A 19183-nucleotide genomic window follows, 5' to 3' on the forward strand; every position below is an offset into this window, starting at 1 on the left:
ATTTTTGGAGGCCCAAAATGGCACCACAGCGAGCATAAATGGACCAGTGGCATTAATAGGTATTAATAGATAGCACGGACGGACCGAGCCAACGATTTTTTTTCTTTCCCCCGTGGGCCGCCCTCCCTCCGCACGCGATAGTTTGGCCCTCGTGTTGACCAGCAGCGCCATCAACTATTGATCAGCGCTCTGACACATGCGCCGTGTGTGTGTATGTGTGTGCATGTGTGTATGTGTGTATGTGTGTGTGTGTGTGTGTGAGGCGGTCTCTAATGATGCTTGGGCTCGCCACAGGAGGGCAGCCAGCGCGGCGAATGAGATTGCGGGTGTCATGGCGGCAGAGGGAACGGTGCCGCCCGCGTCAAGGTCAAAGGGAAAATGGTGGGGACATGCACCAGTCGGTTTTTGTTTTTTTTTATCATTCTTTTTTGAGAAAATGAATCTTACATTGAATTCATTTTTAAATGTATATTTGTCTGCCATAGGATGCTTTTCACTGGTTCGCTAGCCTGTTAATGTTCCGTTTTTTAAGTTGATATTTGTTAAATGGACAAAATAATGGCATAAAACCTTACATATATAAATGTTAGATGTTTCTAATATTTTATTTTATTTATTTTTATTTAAAAGTTTTATTCCATGTTCCTACAACCATTGACAGGAATTAGTATGTCAACTTTATTTTAAATGTCTATTTTTTTTTATTTATTGATTCCTTTTCTACATTAGTTTTTTAACATTTTTATAATTAGTAATACTGTTTTTTTTTTTTACTTTTGCTACTGTTTTTCACTCATTTGTACTAGCATTGAGGGCAAAAGAATGTTAAATCTTCCAATATTCCCTTCTTGAAATCTACATTTTCTTTAAAAAGATAAGATTTTACTTTCATATGTTTTTTTTGCTCATTTAAAACTAAGTAATACGCTTGCTAATGTTTCGCACTGTTTAAATCTGGAATTTGTCATGACGATTTATTTGAAATACCAAAATTTGTATTTTCTTTACTCCAAAACCTTCTTTTTCGCTACCAATGACGGCGATAAAAGCGGATTGGACGTTTATCGGCGTCACTGGCATCCAAACCGGGAAACAACTTTTTTTTTCCGCCGTTCCAATCGTAAAAGGCCACGGTTGATTTGAGCCCCCTTAATTGGTCGGCGAGGTCGCTCCCCGCGGTGCGCTTTGGCACATCTCTTCCCGTTACTATGGAAACACGTCCGCATCCCGGCCTTGTTTTATGACTCTTTACCTCACGGACACTTTTTAATCGTTTTCCGTGCGAGATCGCCGTCGGCGTTTCCGCTCTTTGCCGTCCGTCCACCCACGCCGTTAATGCGGCGGCGGGGAGAACTTTCAAACTTGATGCGCCGTGGCGTTTACGTTGGGGAGAGTGAGAAGTCGCCATATTGCGGAACAAAAAAAAAACTCCCAAAAGTAAGGCGTACTTTTACGACCTCCCCGCCGTAATGGAACATTTGTTTAATAACGATGTTTTGCGGCGGTTTCCAAGTGCGGAATCGACTTCTCCGTCATCCCACCTGGCGGAGGGTCCGCAATGCGGATCGTTAGCCGCCCTTGGCCATCGATCGCGTTAACGTGAGCCATTGATCGGGGCGGAAGGGACGCGCGGTCAACGGAAATCCATTTCCGGTGGGGACCGGTTGGAGGAAGAAAAAAAAAAAGGGCTTATTTGAAAATAAAAGTCCAACAAAAGTGACCGGATTTCTATTGTTTACACTTTAGGAATCGACTTATTTAAGGAGCACGCAACCCGATTATTGATGGCATTTGATTTCTTTTGGTCAGTTGGACAACGATTATACCTTTAAAAAAATTATATTATAGTATATAGTTTGCATAAGTCTTTTGATTTGTACTCTTTGACATTGACGCAGTATCTAAATAGGAAAATCCACTCTATTCATATGATTTCATTTCTGTTGTTCCCAGGATGAATAAAGTTGAATCTACTCTAAACTCATTTTAAAATGGCAGTCAATGAGTTCCTAAAAAAACCTTCAAATGCCCCAAAATTAACAGTAAGTCACCTGAAAGTGGCCCAAAATCAGCAAGGACCAACAAACAAACAACAAAATCCCTCAAAATCAATACCAAATGATCCCCAATTACTCTAAAATGAACTGATCGAGTCATAGTAGACAATTTGGCCCAATCCTTTACATGCAAAAAGCGCTATTTGATTCCCGTTAGCCAAAGTTTTGCCACGTCATGACGACAACAGCGAGCTAGCATTTAGCGGCTAGCTTCCTTCTCCTAGTTGCACACAGTCACTGCAATGATTGGATTTGTATTGTTGCGTTTGGACTGGAATCCACTTATCTGCTCACACTGCGGGATTAAAAAGGCTTCTCAAAGAAGTCTATTAGGATGGGCAAATCGGGGCAGGAAGCCGTCAAAATCCCCCCAAAAAATGCTTTCCTCGCAGCCGAGAAGACGGAGAGACAAATATCTAATCCTCACTCTCCTTTTCCAGGGTGGAGGCTTGTTTACGGCTTTGTATTTATTTTTATTTTTTTACTCCAGCGCCGCGCCGTCGTTTTATTCCCCCCGCCGTTTCGCCCGGGGCGCTTTTACCGTCCTGAAATCACCCCCGCATCGCTGGAGACGCGCAAAAATATCAAGCCCTGCCCCCTCCGCCACCGCCACCGTTGTCCACCATTACGCCAAAAGCCGTCGTTTTCCAAAATGGCTGCCGCAGAAACAGTTGGATTGCTTTAGAATACATTTTTAGTTTTTTAGATAATTAAAATACACCTGGAGCGTGTATTTAACGACGTATAAATGTTTATGAGGGGAAAAAAATCAACACAAATTTTAATAAACATTTTAGGAAGGTTTTTATAGCGCACGTGTTTAGAATAACTGTTTTAAGTCGACAGATCCGTTGTGTTTTATGTCCTATTTTTCTGCCCTAATTTGAATGCATTTTGCCCGATTTTTTGCATGGAAGTTGCGCTGCTCCCTTTGTTGTTCTTATCTCGGCCACCAGAGGGCGGTAGAATACACATGTATGTTTTTCTTTTTTTAATCATGCTATGTGGCTAAATAAATAAACATAGTCAGAAGATTGTAATGAAAACAAGTCAATAAATGTATTTGGTTATCAGCGTGATAGCGTTCATTTCCGTATTCATTCATTGCGAAAAGCTCATATGCCGGCGTATTAATTATGAGTGCGGCGCTTGGATATTGGATGGCCGTTAAATGATTATTATTCCATGGTGGGAGTCGATACATCAATTGTGGCGAGGAATTGTATCAAAGTCATTTTTTGGGGGGAGGACGTGCTTTCATGTGTTTTCAGACAAATAAATAATTTGTGGAATAACGGCATGTTTGTTTACCTTTCTTTTCGCCGCCATTGACGCCGATAGTCGTCCACTTCGTTTGAAACCACGGCCGCCGGTCAGTCACCTGTCAAATGAAATTGGACGTTAATAACGGCTAACGAATTCAGTCGGGCAAAAATAAAATCTCGAGTCCGACGCAGTTGTCTTTGCACTTAGCAGCAGATGCGGCACCCCCGCAACCCCCCCTAATGACCGCGTAATGACGGCGATTTACGTCTTTAGCGCCGTCGATTTTTTTTGCGGGGCTTTAGCCGATTTCCGTGTGTCCGACTTAAGCGTAAGCCCTTCGCAAACCACAAGCACTGCACTTCAGCCGCTACTTGGGATTTGAGCCAGGTCTAATCAGATTAAAGCACCCCCCCCCCCCATCCCATAATACCGCGACACCCCCCCGCCGCTCTCTCCTCGCCTCGTTTTAGAACAACACGAGTCTCCTCGCCGTGAGTCTGAAGGCATCAAAACAAAAAAAAGAGGTCAAGGCACTGCGGATTGCGGTTAAATTCCAACGACGGTACACGAAATTGAACTTCCTGCGAGTCGTGTTCGTCCAAGATGGTGAATAGACGAGACTCCGATTCTTAAACCATCTTCGCTTTCATTCGGAGTATTCCTAATTCATTTTGAATGGGTTAAAAGATCATCTTTGCGGGCTATAGTTACATTTAAAATGATAAATTGAATGCTAGCTAGCGATTAAGCTAACTTAATGGTGGTTCTGGTGGTCTAGACTTGATTATTTCGACATTTAAAAAGGCTTTTTTTGCACTATTTCCATACTTTGCAATGGTGACGAGGTCAAGTGGCAGCGAAATGGCTGCAAGAAAAGCCACGCACGCGCCAGCTGGAGCCCGGCGACCCCCCGGAAGGTCACCAACCGCCTCATGAAAATGGATGGCACGCGGCGGGGGTGTCGGGGTCGGGGGGGCTTTGTCATACAGATAACCCCGACGCGTGGAGGCCGACTTGATGGACACCTTTGTCCCCGAGGGAAGCGCCTTTGACGCCATATGCTAGCACTTACGAAACGAGCTACACGGTTCAAGCTGGTCAAAATAATGCCTATTTAAACGCCAAGGTGGCGTCACGATGGGCGCAAATCCCGGTTGGAATCGATGGAACAATGCAAGGAGAATTTTCTGGCGCGCCGCAATCTCGCTATTAAAACGCAGCAATTTCAAAGGATTTTAATACACGCGTAATCTTCTTGCGCCGGATTAGATCTTCCCGATTTAGAACAAATCTGCCGGACACAAAAGGCAGTGTTTTGCTGCATTGACGTCGAGAGATGTCTAGTTCGATATCCTTTTTTGGGATTGTGCTGTTCTAGATGAAAACCAATGTTGCAATTGTTTTATTTTATTTTTAGATAATTCCTTCTGTCAAATGCGTCCACCAATGAAATGGCTGAAATGACAATTTTCCCATCTGCCCCTCAAAACATTTTGCACGTCCCATCTGCCCGTCGAGCCAGGCGAACTCTGACCTTTAAGGATTACGGCGAGCAGGCAGATGAGATCGACCTCGCACGCGCATGTAAATCAACGTCACAAGCGGCCATTTTGAGCTCCGGCACAGAAAGCCGTCGCGCCGAAAAAGCCGCGGCGGCCTGGCCACGCCCCTCGCCGGAAACGACGACGACGCCTAATCCCGGATTGTGGTGCTCGGGGGATTAGGACGTGCTGATGCGCAAGTTTAGCCTGGCCGCCAATCCCCAAATGGCTCGCAATCTGGCGGCGCAAAAGAATGTCAATGAAGATAAATGACTTGTGGCCTGAAACAAAAATAAAAAAGTTACAATAGCTGTCTGAAAATAGGAACAATTAGCGTAATTTCTGGACAATAAATCACATTTTTAAAAATAATTTTGCAAGACATAAAAATTTAAAAAACTGCCCATCAGAAGAAAAATATATATATATATATATTTGTTCTCTCTGTATTGTGAATTCTTTGGCTGGAGCGATTTATATTCCAGAAATTACGGCAATTTATTGGAAAAAAAAGATAGACATCGTCTTTACTTTTTCACATATTGAACTTAATACTTCTATTGAACTTAACTTGTATATAATTTTTTCTATATTATGTATTTTTTGACTGTTACGATTTATACTCAGTTGTAATTTATCATTTGAAAATTAAAGAGCAAAACTTCATGACATTTTAGGCTAAAACAATTCCTTAAAAATCTGAATTTTCTTTAGGATAAATCAAATATGGATCATACTTTGAGGCACAAACTACTCAAATTTCCCTTTCTGTCTGCGTTTTTAAACCAAAAATTCCTGACTTGACAGATTAGCAGATGAGAAGTGCTATTTAAAAAAATAAAGAAATAAAGCGACAATCGTAAAACGCCACAAAATCTCCCCAATCTGCCGTAAAAGTTTAGATTTTGAGGCGACAACATTAGTTTATGGCGAGGTCACGTCCTCGTCCAATAAACGCCGCTGAAATATTCACGCGGCGGCCGGCAAATTGGCACCTCGCCGTCCGTCCACGCACGTGGCGGCAATTACGCTTAAAATGTGAAGGGCCATCACGTGGCGCGGGAAGTCCTGGCTTGGCCGCTAATGAGTCCTTCATTACGCGGCGACCGGACGTTATTTTTAGTCGGCACGTTCAAATATTAAGCGGCGAATTGTGCGCATCGTTAGCGCTTTGGGGCTAATGAGTCGGTCTTGGCGTGCTGGTGGGCCACGCGCCGCAAAAATAAACAAATCCATTCAAGTCAGCTTCAAAAGGGGAGTCCAAATAGTATCAAAATGCAGAGGTAAAACTAGCTTTTGATTTATGTCTTTTTTATATGGTTTTTAATCGCAATTAATGCGAGATTAGATCGTGTTTCGGCGCCGTAGACGGCAATAGAGGTCCAATCTTGTCTTTTGGAGGGATTTGGCGGCTGTATGTAATGCAATTGGACTTGTTGGTTCAATTGTGTGGAAAGCGGCCTTTTGCGTCAAAGAAAAAGCTTTTAAAGTGTCACCTCGCCCAAGCCCGAAGCCTTTTAGACCCACAAATTTACCCCGGCGGGAATTTGACTGGTTGGGGCGGGATCGTCGGTCGGCCGCCATCGCCTTCGTCTTCGTCTTGGCCTTGTAAACACGCTGCCTTTTGTTTTGAAGAGAAAAGCCGCGGATTAAATTGGAATTTTGAAGGTCAAGCGCTTTCATATTTGAAAAAAAAAATGGCTGAACCAAATCACTCGTCCAAGTCAAAGAAAAAAAAACAGGACTACAGGATATGGCGATTATTTAAATATATCCGATTTGAAGACTAGAAAATTAAATCAATGCATTTATTCTAAAGGGGGAAAAACATTTTGTTGTTAAGGATTGGCATTCAAAAATAAAAGTGGAACATGGGAATTATTCATTAAATTTATGTTATTAATTATTATTCATGTTTAAAAAAGTTTTTTCACAAAAAGATATTAAAAAAAGCTGTGAATTTACTCATTTAAAAGGGGGGTTTATTCGCTATAAATCTCTAAACTTCATTACATTACAAAATAAGTACAACGCAGGAAAGTTTATTTATTTGATTTTTAAAGAATATTTTGTTTTACTAACAACAAAAATATCCAAATACGCATTTTTATTATTATGAGATGAGATTTTAATTTTTTAAGGGGGAAAACAATTGCTAAACATTCTCTGCAATTTTAGCACAAAATATGAAGTCGCCACATGATTGGCTTTGGCGGGCCGCGCAAAATGATGCGGTGGGGCCAGAAAACGGCCCACCGGCCGCCGCTTTGCGCCCGGGTGCGTCGGGAAACGAAAACGCAGCAAAAATTAAATCAGACCCCCCCAAAAACAGATCAAGTGATGAATAATACATGCGTGCCGTGGGCTATAGATTAAACGTGAATATTCATTTATTGGCACGCCCTTTGGGAGCCTCATGCATATTCATACGCAACCACGCCGATACTCTTATGATTAAATAAGAAGCAAAATGTGAAGATGGGTGGGGGTGGGGGTGGGGGGTCTCCTATCGTGAGTGACCACCCTTATTCCGCCCGTTAAGTGCAAAGTCACCGGAGCAGGGAAAGCCCATTAGGCTGAAGATGGAGAAAAGGGGGGAGGGGGGCGATTAGCCTGATTGGATCGGGCCGCGATGGGTCGCTTAAGTCGGGGCTAATCAACGTCAGCGAGATGGCCCATTAGATTTCAACGCCATCGACGGAGATAGACGTCCATCGGGAAAGACACTCGTCATGGTGACTCAGCAAGATGACATTTTTCTCTCCGAGAAGATAAAGAATATACGCCTACCCCAAATCAACTTGATTTCACGTGGGCCGGACCATTTTAGATATAATATTTAGATTTTTTTTAATAAATGGAATAAAAGAACTGGATTAAAAGCCCTAAATATTCAGTTTTTTTATAGATCTAAAACAATATTTATTTTAGCTTTTTTTATATAGTTTTAGATTTTACAAAATGATTTTTGAACTAAAAACACAGACAAAATGGATTAAAAAATGACAATTATTGATTTAAAAGGGGGAAAATCAGGAAATGTAATATACATCTATACTCTTCAATTAAATTTATCCTAAAACAGAAAGTCGGCACTCATCATTTACTTTCCCGGGCCACACAAAATGATGCGGCGGGCCAGATTTGGCCCCCGGGCCGCCACTTTGACACATGTGGCCTACCCGCTTGGACTTTTTACGTGCAAGAATGCGCGTGGTTTTGAACATAAACGGAGGTGGCATCTGCCTGAAGGAGGCGCCAAAGAGCATGTTCCCAGCAGTCAAGAGTGAGGAGCCCATTGACCTTTCATCACGACTTATATGAGAAGGGCAAATATCTCCACGGCCCAAATGTCAACTCACTATATGCGTTATAATTGCCACTTTTTCGCCTCGTCCGGGGTCAGCGTGGGACATTTATCCTTGGTTAACATGTGTACTTTTCAAAATAAAGCCAGCGCAGACGCCTCATTAGGACAAATAAACAAATGCTAATAAACTCATTATTTTCCGCAAGAGTCATTTGTGGGGCTTTGAATATTCATGTTAGGGTTGACGTATTTATTCCTCGGCTCGGATTGTTTTTGTTGTTGTTGACAAAAGTTTTTTTGGGGCATATTCAAATTGCTGCCGTCGTTCTGATCTTGTTTTACGACTTTGAAATTCCCTCAAAACATTCTTTAAAAAAACGACTTATTTTTCCTGGTAAACCAGTTCCGGGTGTCCCCGCCTGGTGCCCATTGTTCGCTGGGATAGACTCCAGCACCCCCCGCAACCCTTGCGAGGACAAACGCTTTGGAAAATGAAGATTCAAATGATGTTAAACTTATTTTTGGAGAACTTATTTGATTAATTAGTAGTCATTCTCTCAATAACTCGGATGTCCAAGCCGAACTATGAAAAATGGGCAACTTATAGTCCGGAAAATGCGGTCGGTGCCAAGACGTTTATCGACGCATTTCCTCAAAATGTCAAACAGTTCCTCGCGTACGATCGATGGCCGGCGAAAGAAGCGCTGAATGGAGATGCTGTGATGAGTTTTTCTGTAATGGCTGCCATTACAACATCACCCCCCCCCCCCCCAAACCCCCCCAACAACTAGCATGGCGGCGTGTCCCCGCGCCAACTCGCCGCTCCCTGTCGACTGCGAGGAAAAGTGCAACCTTTGCCTTGGGCCTTAATTATGTTCAATTTGCCAAGCCGGGCCTGAAACCATCGGAAGGGCGAGGGGGGGTCGGAAAAGCTCTCTGACCTATTTATCAGAGCGGCGGCGGCGGCGTTGCGCTCGAGTCGCGAGCAAGCCGGCGAGCGAGCGAGCGAGCGAGCGTGACACACAAAGCCATCCGGAGGGAGCTAACCAGGGTGGGTGGGAGGATGCGCTTGTTCATTTATTAGAAATGAGTCAAAATATGATGAGGCATCCTGGCGATATTGCAATATTGCCTTGAAATTGGCAGTCAGGTGAAAACATGCACGCGTTGGAAAATTAGAACGAGACGCTTTTGAAATAAAGCTTATCAAATAACAATAAGTGGAGGAAATTATCCAGTTGACGAATTATTGGGATGAAGTCAAGGCAAGAATATTAAAGAGCGCCAACATTTAAGCATGAAATCATCTACACATTACATTTAAAACAATGTCTAATTAATCAAGCAGGTTTTATATCATTTCAGGGATTATTGATATCTACTCACATTCATTTTTAAATAATTAACAATGTATTGACTTGCTCATAAATTCAATTCAATTTAAGCTAATTTTATTCACGAACGTACAAGTGAGGGTTATGTAATAGGTTCCACATATATAACAAAAGAACGAAAAAAAGGGATTGTTATAATACCCATAATCCCCAAAATACGACAACTAAAAATGCCTGTCAATTCATTGTCATCAACTGTGGTTAGCGACGCTACACTCCGATGCTAACGCTCCTATTTCCCGCACTTGACGTGTTCACAACGCAGCATCCCCTTCGCAAAATGGCCGCACGGCGCCCGGTCGCATCCCGCGCGGCCATCCTCTGGAATGTCACGGAATGAGACGTACATTTGCGGCGTTTTCTTGCGTGACTCCGCCCCCCCTCCTCTGAGACTAATGGCGAAAAATGACAAGCTGAGGGATTTGAAGCCTCTAAAGGGCCTGTGGGAGCTGATTAGTATGCGAGTGCATACACACACACACACACACACACACTCGACAATCTTCCTGACCTGCGCCGTTACACACGCGAATGTGCTGCGCCGGCATTTTCCCGCCCCTTTACGGCGGCATCCCCTACCCGACCCCCCGCCGCTCTCCATGGTGCCTGTACGCCAACCTGCAACCCGACCCTCCCCCGCCCGCCGCAGCCAAATTAATTGAAATCTAAACCCGACGCGGGGTGAACTAAGTAGGCCAATCTCGTCGGTGGCGTCACCACAAATCCGTTGGAGAACGTTTCTTACCTCCGTTTCATCCCCGTGTTCTTCGCAGCGTGGCGCCATCCGCCCTGGCGAGGAAAGCGTCTGCGCTGGCGAGAACCTGTCACGAGATAAAATCGAGCGTTGATAAAATGGTAAATGGGGGACGCGGGTGACAAGCACCCGAGACCGTACCTGGTGGCAATTTGGTGTCACTTATCTGTCACGCGTGTATGCTTGGCGTTTAGTCGCAAATGGACAAGGTCATTTTTGAAGGACCCATTCAAACAGACTATTTGTGTCTCAAAGGTTCTTTCTAACCAAAGTGGCCAACTTCCTCTGCATTTTAGCTCATGAATTCAAGAGACTTTTTTGTTGATCTACTCGCGATAGACGTGCATACCAAATTTTATGTCGCTAAGTAAAAGCGTCTGCGGGGGCTGAATTTTTAAACCCAAAACACAGTCGAAAAACAGTCAATCTACGTTCATTAGAAGGAGCAATTAACTCAAAGTAGCTAACTTCCTCTACATTTTAACACATGAATTCAAGAGACTTTTTTGTTTGTCTGTTCATGATAGAAATGCATACCAAATTTTATGTCGCTAGGTAAAAGCATCTGCGAGGGCTGAATTTTTAAACCCAAAACACAGTCGACAAAACAGTCAACCTATCTTCATTAGAAGGAGCAATTAACCCAAAGTAGCTAACTTCCTCTGCATTTTAACACATAAATTCAAGAGACTTTTTTGTTGGTCTACTCGCAGTAGATATGCATACTAAATTTCAAGTTGCTAAGTAAAAGCGTCTGCGGGGGCTGAATTTTTAAACGCAAAATACAGTCTAGAAACAGTCAACCTACTTTCGTTCGAATCAGCAATTCACTCAAAGTAGCCAACTTCCTCTGCATTTTAACACATGAATTCAAGAGACTTTTTTGTTTGTCTGTTCATGATAGACATGCAGACCAAATTTTATATCGCTAAGTAAAAGCGTCTGCGGGGGCTGAATTTTTAAACGCAAAGCACAGTTGAAAAACAGTCAACCTACATTCATTAAAAGGAACAATTTACCCAAAGTGGCCAACTTCCTCTGCATTTTAACACATGAATTCAAGAGACTTTTTTGTTTGTCTGTTCATGATAGACATGCATACCAAATTTCAAGTCGCTAAGTAAAAGCGTCTGCAGGGGCTTAATTTTTGAACACGAAAAACTGTTAACCTACATTCATTAGAATCAGCAATTTACCCAAAGTGGCCAACTTCCTCTGCATTTTAACACATGAATTCAAGAGACTTTTTTGTTTGTCTGTTCATGATAAACATGCATACCAAATTTCAAGTCGCTAAGTAAAAGCATTTGCGGGGGCTGAATTTTTAAAGCCAAAACACAGTCGAAAAAAGGGCCAACCTAGGTTCATTAAAAGGAGCAATGAATCCAAAGTAGCTAACTTCCTCTACATTTTAACACATGAATTCAAGAGACGTTTTTCTTGGTGTACTCGCAGTAGACATGCATACCAAATTTCAAGTCGCTAAGTAAAAGCATCTGCGGGGGCTGAATTTTTAAACGCAAAATACAGTCTAAAAATATTCAACCTACTTTTTATTTTGTTAGAAGCACCAATTTAGCCAAAAAGTAGCTAACTCACTGCAGTCTTTATGTCACGATAAAAATGCCTACCAAATTTCACACGGCAAATCAAAGCATCTTTGGGGGCTGATTTTTTAAAGGCAAAACGCGGTCTAACATTAAACCCGTAAATGACAACATCTTCGGCAGAACGCCGTCTAAAAGCAATTTAACCAACGGGCAATGTCGTCGTGATCTCAGTCTAGAACACTTGAGTTCCGACACGGACGCAACTTTGAAATCCGCCTGGAAAAAACGGCTTCACGGAGGCGAGTGGCATCGACTGGAAGGAGAAGACTCAATAAGAGTGAAGGATGCTCTGCTGGAGATCCCAGACCTTCTCGTAATAGACTCCTCCGTGCTGCCAAAATGCCATTTAGGGCTGGCGCGGGGCGCTTTAGCACTCTGTTTAGCCTTCACACACGCACACACACACACACACTCCTAAGCGGAGCCTGATCCGTCATAATTAGACGCGATGAAAGGAATGTGTGAAAGCAATAAGGTGCCTCCCGCGTTCTTTCCACAATGTCTGTGTTTTATGCTACTTATATATTTTTTAGACATATTCAGACGAGCGCCGCGGAGGATTCTTATTGAACGACGAGGCGCACGTTTTTGTCGTATCCGTGTGTGTGTGTGTGTTTGTGTGGATGATGAAACTAACAACCCCCCCCCCATCTGATTTCTCCGACCATGCCGGCCTGCCATCTGTGCAGGTATCCTGCATGCAAGCCTTCACCGCCTGCGCGCACATTAGTCACTCCGTCCGTCTCTAGATTTATCTCTCAGGATTTGGATTTTTTCCCATTTATTGGATATTCCCTTCTGAATTGAAGTATATCCACCCAATTTTATTTTAACACTGAATATTGATACTTTATGAGGTGGATTGTCAATTTCAATACTTACTCCATGACTGCCTTAATAGTCACAAAAGTCTTAATTAATATAAAATGTATTATTGCTTTTATTCGAGTATTTTTAACGCACAAAGTTAGGTATTTTATATCGTTTATGTACATTTACATCAGGTTTTTTGTTAGAGTAAACAAGCATTGTATTGTGTTACTAGTTCTTTTTTTCCTTAACAAATAACTTATTTGCATCTCTGTAAATCATTAAATTGTATTTTTACTTTATATTACCTAAATATAAGGAGCTATTTTAAAAGGCACTATTTTCAAAGTGTATTCTTATCATTATTAATTTCATTTTCAAATATGTATTATATATGTTTTGTTTCTAACTACTGCATATTTCTTTCCAATTTCAATAGCCACACATTAATTCTGTTCATTTTGATCAAAAATTTGTCCCATTATTATGCTTCCGGCTTATATTCGAGATGTCATATTTTCATTTGCATCATTTCCAAAGTCAATTGTCGTTGTCCTCCCCCCACCCTGAACTTCAGCGTCACTAAGCGTTCCCGAGGTCGATCAATAATGCACTTTCATTTAAATAAACATTAGCGCGTCCCCGTCTAATTAATGGAAGCTCATCTGCAATTTGTCAGCCGGCTCTTTGATGTCGTTATGAATATTTCCTTTTCGCAAAATAAGCCCCCTCGCTCGATTAACCGCGCATTGTGGCGGTTGCCCCCCTCCCATGTACCCTCCCCCCTCCCCCGCGCATCGGCGTTTGCTTATCGAGAGCCCGCTCGAGCATCGGCAGATTAAAATCGTCGGCCGCCCGGCGAGGACAATGACAGGCCGTAAAACGGAAGCGTGGGGGTATGAAAAATAGCGGGTGGGTTTTTTTTTTGTGGGGGGGGGGATATCAGATGTATCTAATCTACATACAAGCAAACTGATCAAATGCTCGGGCAATTTCTCAGGTCGTACATCAAACTCGACGCCAACGGCGAATCAATATCGGGGGAGGGTGGGCGGCCGCGAGCGCTAATGCTAATGCTAAACGTAAAAGGAGAATGGTGAAAATGTGCGGGCTGGTGACCCAATTTCACACGGATGCATAATTCAGCCATCTTCCCCGCCGCGGTGGAGAAACAAACGGGTTAGAAAATCCGACTGGCAGTTGAGCGGTCGCCGTTCGCTTAGGCGACCTCAATAAGTCAACTCCGCTTCTCAGACGGTTTAAAGATTAAAGACAAAGAGAGGAGAGAAAAAAAATGGGCAGAGCTAAATATCACATTGAAGTTTGGGATACGTTGACTTGGAGTTGGAAAAATTCCTCCGAATGAGCGCTTAACTTGTCATGTTTGTCTTTGAAAATGCTAATTTTATTTTGCTTTTCTTGGGCTTGACTCATTTGAATTTCAAAATATGCTCCACCTAAGTCGTCAAAACACTAATTTGGTTCTAATGAGCCTGACACCAATGCTATTTTTATTTTTTGAGGCGGTAACGCCCGATGCCGATACTGTAGCGATGCCATGTTTTGTTTATGTTTTTTCTCATTATACTAAATGACTCTGCCAATCCTCCCACTTGTAATGAATTGGACGTGTAGCGCTGTCAAATGCAGCCGACGAGTTGACACAAGAAATTTTGCTATTAGAATGCAACGAAAAAAACACATTCTTGACAGTTATTACTAAATTGAGTATTTGGTTGAAATGTCTTAAGTAGTGGCGGGCCGTCAGGGCCTTCAAGGCCTTCTCTGCTGGCCTAAGAAATATCGGAATCATATATTATATTTTGTCCATGAATACTTATTAAATAATTCCAAATTGTCTGTTAGCTTACGTTCATTACTTTTCCTCCTGGTTGCACTGCTTCCAGATGTGTGTTTTCATATTGAAGCATTTAACCAATCACATTTCAGCCATTATTTGTTGCCAGGGTCAGAAATCGACTCGACCAAATCGACCGCATCTTTCGTCTCGGGCGGCCAGATTGCGGCTAGCCGCCGCGGCTCAGGTAAGCAAGTGAAAGCACTCCCATTGAATCCCGCCCGTAACAAGTGGAAGCGCGTCCTTATTCGGGCCACCGGAAATAGGCCAGAGGCGGCGGAGGAGCGTCGGGAGACTGACTGCGGGCGAGGGGGAGCTTATGGGGGGGGGGCCTTAAGTGCGCTATCATAGGCGTCTCTTGTGCCTGCCTGCTTTATTTGCGGCAGTCAGGTTAATGAGTCCGCCAGCCCACTTGATGTGGAGAGGCCCGCCACAAAGCGCCGCCTCATTAGCCACGGCCGGGCACAAAAGCCGCATTCACGCCGCTCCAATGACTTCGTGCCGCGCCACGAGACCTGGACGCGGGCCACCGCCCAATTTCAACGCCGTCGACGCTTGCCGTTACGACGGGGAGGGGGCGGAGCCGACAAGCGGCAAAAATCGAATTTCGGAGTCAAGAGAATTTGCACATTTTCTGACACTTTTTCTAAAAACAAAGCTCAAATTTCTGATGCTTTTCAAATCGTTTTCTTTTTTTTTTAAATAGTTTTTTGCAAAGAAATAATGAATACAAACAGCAATTACTCACGTTATCATTTTAGCCAACACGCGTCTACCAAACGTGTTGTTGGAAAGGAAGTGAGCGCGCTACTTTCAAAATAATGGTACATTTTGACGACGTGCAAAATGCAAAACTTATTTACAACATGAGTTTCAAAATGAGTTAAAATGGCGAGCCCAAAACAAGTTTTTTTCATGAAAAGTGCTGAAAAAAAAAATCATTTATTTAGCATTTTGCTAATTTAGTAGCTCGGTCGAGACTAGCGCAGTAAACCATGCAAGATTCGTAGTATTTGGCAGCTCTGGAGAGGCGAGCGGGTGAATAATAAACGTTTAGCGCCGTCAAGGGGTCCCCTGAAAAAAAAAATCCAATTTTCTTGAGTAGCGCGAGGGTCAGCAGGAGTTAAATATTTCCTGCATAGGCACTTGTCTATTTTTAGCCAACAGCTGAGCCGACTGCAGTGATGTCAGCCTCGGTCGGTGCTGATGGAATGCTTTATTGGGGGGGGGGGGCTTTGGGAGGCCAGACGCAGGAGCCAAAATGGCCGCTAAATGCCCGCGGGAGCTAGCGTCGTTAGCGGTGGGCTAACCCGGCGGCGTGGAGGCACGTCCGGTATTTACAGTCGGTCCCCGGGCTTGTTCCCCGTGTCCCTAAAAGAGAGGTGGTTGCCCGGCAACCTTGATTGTTGCCATGGAGACGCATGTGTCGGCGTTAACTCGGAGGCGCTCGTTCCGACGGTCGCTGACGCGGACGTGCTTATGTTGCTCAAAATTGTGTACACACAAACACTCGCACGTAATTACAATTGGCGTAATGGGAGTGTTTTGTGCCAGACTGCCGTCAACGTCGAAATAGGGCCAAAAATAATAATCACAATTTTTTTGCTTAGCTTCTCTTTCACAATTTTTATTCATACTTGATTTTTCTATTGTTTTTTTTAAACTAACTTTAAAAAATCTACAATGAAAAACCTAAAACACAATATAATTTGTACTTTTTATTCATAATTCTATTTATAAGATAAGTAAAATAACTATTAACAACCCTCAAAATTCTTAGTCAATATTTGAAACAGACTTTAAATAATAAATATTTAAAAATTGTTACCATGGCTCACAATGATTTTTTAGGGCCAGGTTATTTAAAAAGTAAATAAATTGACTTTTTAGAGATGTATAATAATAGTAAAAATGATAGAAATTTTTCATCTTACCTTGGCCACTTGGAGGCAGCGATGTTTCCCAAAGTTTTGTGCAGAATGTAATTGCATCTAAAAAACAAAAAAAAGTACACACTTATAAGGGTTGTTCTATTTCTTTGTCCCTAAATATTAAATACAAGTTAAATATTATGACGCAACGCTAATTCTCATTAGCATGCCAATGGCATCGTTCGTATATTACACATTAGCATCAAACTGCTCAAATGCAAACAACAATTTCCAATATCATTGTGTATAATAAATTAAGCAAAGTGCAATAGTACACACACTCAATCACAGAACTCCCCAAAAGCACTACAAAAATCAAGCAAAACACCCGCGCGGGCCAGATCACCCACCCTAGCGGGCCACTCCTGGTCCACGGGCCGCAGGTTTGACACCAATAATTTAACACGATAACCGTTAGCTGCACCAAAGCTTCCGGTTTGCTAAAAATCATCAATACACACACGCTAGACACGCGTCGCTCTAATTGTGGGGTGCGTGGAGGGTGGGGGGTGACATATTTTTTGGGGTGGGGGGTATTGGGGCGGGGCTTGTGTGGATGCTGCTTGCCATTTCTCATCAGGCAGAAGAAGGCCAGGTGGAGCGTCAGGTGCCCCTCATGCACCTGTGACCTCTGGCAAATATGGATGGGGAGAGGGTGCTATGGTGACGTTCGTTCGGCGCTAGTAGGAGTTGTAAGTGGAAAAAAAAAATCCAGATGGGTAGTAGCAATCGCTGGGGGGCAAAGACGGATGACCCGGTTGCGTTCGCACGCGGCCACGACATCGCGAGCGCCAGTTGCTCACCAGAACGCATCGCAGCCGTGTGCTTTTGTTCCAAGATGGAGGACGAAGAGAAATAATGTATGTGGCGAAGAACTGGACACGGATGCTCTTTTCTATTCCAGCATTGCAGGGTTTGGTGAAAATAGCTTTTTGAAGCCAGAGGAGAAAAGGGAACATGAAAAAAATACCGATTTTTATTATAGCATCTATTTTTGTTTCATTTTAAGCTATCATTAAGGTTTTTGTTGTTGTTAGTTTGGCCTTTTATGGGTTGACATGACAACATTGGATTTTTAATTGGTTGAATTCAACATTCTCGCTCATATTACTCTATTTATTATTTCATGTTTTAATGTCAATGATTTGACCTTTTAGGGACTTTGGTGCAGTAGTCTGCATGGCAAATGGCAAAATTATGGGAGGAAAAAAAAGCAAAAACCCTGAGAGCATTGGAGGAAAAAACAAAAAAGATGGGGTAGCAATATTCTCTGCTGTAAATTAAAATATAGATGTTCTACTTGTGCACTAAAAAAATACACCCAAATGAGTATTAAACATTGCTATCAAATATTCCCATTAGCACTATAATGCTACTATGGCTTCCAAAATGGAAGCATTCCTCATGTCGATACATGCGTGCTTGTGTGTGTGTGTGTGTGTGTGTGTGTCTATTGTCACCCCCCCCCCCCCCCCTCAAAACAATGCACACATGAATGGCATCGGGGCCCTTTTGCATGTGCGCGGGTCAACGGGCCTGCCACGCGGGGTCCCCGTGAACCCCCCCAACCGCCCACCACTACCCCCGCCCTCCATCACAATGAACTCGCACAATGGGGTCACCACTGCTTTTGTCATACACACGGGGGAGGGGGGCCGGGGGGGTCCGGGTTGAACTCAGTTGTGATTCCATCGAAATACACGGAAATGCTATTGACTTGGCTGCCAATAAGGGAGATAGATGTCCAATCCAATGGAACTGGGAGCATTGGCATCGAACGAATAAGTGAAATTGATGTTCAGTCACATGCTAATATTTGATGTTCTTTGCAGAGGATAAAGGATATATGACTGGAGGTGGTTTTGTTCCAATTTAGATCGGCGGTACGACGACATGAGGATTGGCTTGATATACCGTACAGCGATAATATTTGATGCTCTTTACAGAGGATAAAGAATATATGACAAAGTGCAAAAAGGTCTTGCTGCAGCATTTGCGTTCAACTATACATTGCAGTTCATTTGACGCAAGGAGAGGATAAAGAAAATGTGACCGGGATTGCCGCTATTCCGCCTGTCTACACGTGTTGCTCCCCCATTTGTAGCCAAATCTACATTTCTAGTATTTTGACAAAGCTAATTGGCCTGACACCCAGTTTTGGGAAATAGTTTTCATATCCCAATTGAAAAAAAAAGTCCTCATCACTCTTTCCCCCCCTCGAAATGAAATTTTCTTGAATTTGCATGCAAAGCAATCAAGCGCCCTCGGCTAATGGACCTCCGGAAGCTTTTAAAAATGATGAATTGCAAGCGCCGACTACATTACTCAAAGCTACCAAATTGCTTTAAAACGGCTAAAGGAAAACATTCACACACACCAAAATAAATAAATAAATAGAAGCCATAAAAGAGAAATCGTGCATGGTGTGAGTGTGCATGTAAAAGAGAGAGAGAGAGAAAAAAGAGAGAGAGAGAGCGAGAGAGGGGGGCTGAGAGAATGAGAGACCCTATTGGAGAGAAAGAGAGATTGCACTCATTGTGATGCACACAACGAGCTGCCCTCCCTCTCCCTCTGCGCGGGCGGGCAGCAGCCATGCTTTGCGGTGCGGCACTGCTCGCCGGCTCACGGGAAACCTTCCACATCCATCCACAC

General features: G+C 43.2%; 1 long non-coding RNA gene across 3 annotated transcripts in view; it reads right to left on the reverse strand.

The window, feature by feature from the left end:
• The window catches only part of LOC144091654 (uncharacterized), a 58534-nt gene that overhangs the window by 7700 nt on the left and 31651 nt on the right, over positions 1 to 19183 (reverse strand). For 2 of the 3 annotated variants that reach the window (XR_013305794.1, XR_013305792.1), the window contains 3 exons: positions 16535 to 16591; positions 10314 to 10389; positions 3369 to 3438 (listed from right to left, as the gene is read on the reverse strand). This is a non-coding gene — a long non-coding RNA (uncharacterized LOC144091654). Of the gene's footprint in view, positions 1 to 3368; positions 3439 to 10313; positions 10390 to 10463; positions 11173 to 16534; positions 16592 to 19183 lie in introns of those variants that run through there. The other variant, XR_013305793.1, reaches the window with a different exon arrangement.

Source organism: Stigmatopora argus, chromosome 17 (genome assembly GCF_051989625.1).
Source record: "Stigmatopora argus isolate UIUO_Sarg chromosome 17, RoL_Sarg_1.0, whole genome shotgun sequence".
Classification (NCBI taxonomy): Eukaryota; Metazoa; Chordata; class Actinopteri; order Syngnathiformes; family Syngnathidae; genus Stigmatopora; species Stigmatopora argus.